Source organism: Curcuma longa, chromosome 3 (genome assembly GCF_044706935.1).
Source record: "Curcuma longa cultivar G26 ecotype Majalengka, Jawa Barat chromosome 3, ITB_CL_G26_1.1, whole genome shotgun sequence".
Classification (NCBI taxonomy): domain Eukaryota; kingdom Viridiplantae; phylum Streptophyta; class Magnoliopsida; order Zingiberales; family Zingiberaceae; genus Curcuma; species Curcuma longa.
This window is the reverse complement of record NC_133863.1, coordinates 18,007,615-18,010,679: the sequence shown is the minus strand read 5'-3', so window position 1 is coordinate 18,010,679 and position 3,065 is coordinate 18,007,615. Positions and strand designations below refer to the sequence as shown.

Genomic DNA, 3,065 nt, shown 5'->3' with positions numbered 1-3,065 from the left:
TGCCACGTCAGCTGGAGTCGACTCAGATAGGCATTTGATTCGACTCAGGTGCAGGTGTCAAAAAGAAACCCGCGAGCAGCAGTTGGACATCACTTCTTTCCACCTGAAACTCCGTTCTCGCGACTCCCAAGCTCTTATTCTTCGACGTCGGTGTTGTACGCGATCCAAGTCACTTCGAATCACACCGCAATGTCGAGATTAACTTTCGGGGAGCTACTGCGCGATCAAAAGTCGGTCGAGAGCCCATTTTCATTATTTCTATTGTACCAAGCTTTTGTAAATGATTCGTATTTGTATTTTCGATACACTTGCTACCGAAAGGGGGCAAGTGCCTTAGTGGAATTGTCCAAAGAAAATGGTCAAGGACCTGTCACACCCCGGAAGTGTTATTCTCGCACACTGGGAGGTACCTCACTTGGTGATAATATAATAAAGGAACCAATAAAAGAACCATCTATACTTTATAAATAGAATAACTAAAAAGTTCATATATACATTTATTATGTTTCACGGACAATCACCTATACATATAAAATGACATATGTACAAGACATAAATACCACCAAACTAAAGTAAACCAAATTGGAAATCAGCACGTTAAGATTTCTGAGCAACTCTAAAGAAAGCTGAACCAAGTATAGTATCAAGTCTGCGCTTGCAAAACTGGATGTCAAAGAATGTAGACAGATAGCCAATGACAAGTTGATAATCAAAAAAGATGTGCATGAATTTAATCTTATTTAAGAAATCAAGGAAATAGAATAGATTACAGTTTATTATTTCAACTTTAAGTTCTTCATAGAGTTCTCCGTTTATACATAATATATATATATATATATATCATTATCTTCAGTTATCATTATCCGGTATAATATTTTCATATATGAATTTTGTATCTCAACTTAATTATCATTTATTATCATCAATTATGATGATAACTTCTCAATTCTTGTTATTTAATCAAGAGATATATAAGCATCAACAATGTAATCTCAACATGGGTAAATATCATAATTTTGTGAGTATCAACATGTATATATAAATCAACTAAAAAGTGAACTACTGAAGTCAATATCATCAAAGTGTAATAATGTCACACATATAGGTTAACAGTCTCCTTAGAATATATCGTCGCATATGTTATCTAACGTATGAGCTAAAAGTCTTCATCGGTGGAAGACATGATAAACACTGACCGCGATCTCCACGCTACCACAATAATATGTGGGCAGTCAGGTGCTCTAGATTGAGGGCTACATCACGCCACCACTACTCAAGTGTACGGTCTAGTACTCTGGTATAAAATTCTAGTATAAAACTAGGCTCCTAATTATCACTTTTTAATATTTTCTATTCTTATCTTTATATTTTTTTATCACAATTGTTACATTCTCAATTGGTAACTTCTCGATTAATTTGAATGACTAACTCGAGTCAACTTTTAATATAAATTTTAATTCATTAATTAAGGTATCATCGTAAGATTTGTAAGTAAAGGGCAAGTATCAATACGAGGCAATATTAATAATATAGAATACAAAAGATCAAATAATTTAAAGATAGGTATCAACGGAAGAATAAGTCAGAACATCCATTTAATTTTTAAAACACCCTTTCCCATCTTAATCCCCAGATGAACCCATGTGTGAACAGGAATTAAATCAATTATTTACCCTCCAATGATTTAATTATTTTAACCCTATTTCACTATTTAAATATCATTTTAATCCTTTTCTTTTGAAAAATAGTTATATTAGTATACATAATCCATTTAATATATTTATTCATGCACAAGGGAATATAGGAGTCAAAGACAGAATGCACCCACGTTTTATGTACACCAAAAGCTTCGAGTGTCAGCAGATCACCATGCTCCACTCGAACTAGTATCTACACATAATCAATTAACAAAAAGTATATCTTCTACGGATGGTTGTGGTTGCCATTCCTAAATGAAACCTTCTTCATAATATAATTATTTATCTATCCTAACTACAAATTGATTAACAAAAAGTATACCTTCTAGAAGGCTTTAGGATGCGGCTGCGTTTCTTGCTTCTGCCAAAAGAGGCATCCATGTCAACAGGTAAAGATGAAAGAAGGTTGCTAGCTAGTGAAGGAGAAAGGGAAAAATCTTTTCTCTTTACTGGTAGGCTTGGTGAGTTCTGACGATAACTGCAACAAACTTCAATGAGGCTTCGATGGTTGTTGTTGTGGTTGATGTTGTTGGTCGGAAAACCACAAAAGAAAGGGGTTGAGAAGGTTGCTGCTATGCTTGAGAAGAAGGGGAGAGGGCTGTTGTATTTTTTTTCCTTTTCTTTTCTGCCGTTGGAGAAGAGATTTCCCTTTTCTTTTCTGTCGTTGGAGAAGAGAAGAAATGGAGGAGGGAAAGAAAGAAAGAAGAAGAAAAGGAAATGGAGAAGGTTGGGCGGCGGTATGGTGAGGCAGCATGGGGTGGTGTCATGGCGTGAAAAAAAAAAGTGAGGAAAGAAACCCTAATTCGTGTTTTAAATTGACCGAATCGGTTTAAACTTTATACTTTGTTTGACTATAACTTAACCAAATCAAGTCCAATCTATCCCGGTTTGAACCCATGTAATCCTTATCTTCGTGCCTACGTATTGGGTGCCTACGTATTGGGTTTAGTTCAAACCCGATCCGATTTTTAATTTAGATCTCTCACTTCGTATCTAATGATTTAATTCGTTCCCTTATTATTATTATATATATATATTTAAAAAAATCAATACTTAACAATCATACCAAAATAAAGTATTTTCGAAATGAAAAATAAAATGAAATGTCCTTTTGATATATTTTTAAAATGGGATATGCTTTTGACGATGCTGAAAATAAAGGGCACTTTTTGATTTGAGCAATGATATGCAGCATGAAAAAATGCAACATGATATCAACATGACACATTGCATGCACTGGGTTCCACATCCATGCAGTGGGACCCACAACCATGCAGTTGAATGTGTCATATTAGTTTCATGCTACATTTTTTCATGCTGCATATCATTTCTCTTTTGATTTTTACCCCAAAAAAATTGACATTTGTC

General features: G+C 34.5%; 1 pseudogene; it reads left to right on the top strand.

Moving 5' to 3' along the window:
- Nucleotides 1–355: 355 nt before the first annotated feature.
- LOC141823811 (pre-mRNA-processing protein 40A-like) overlaps nucleotides 356–3,065 on the top strand; it is a 9,819-nt pseudogene continuing 7,109 nt past the window's right edge.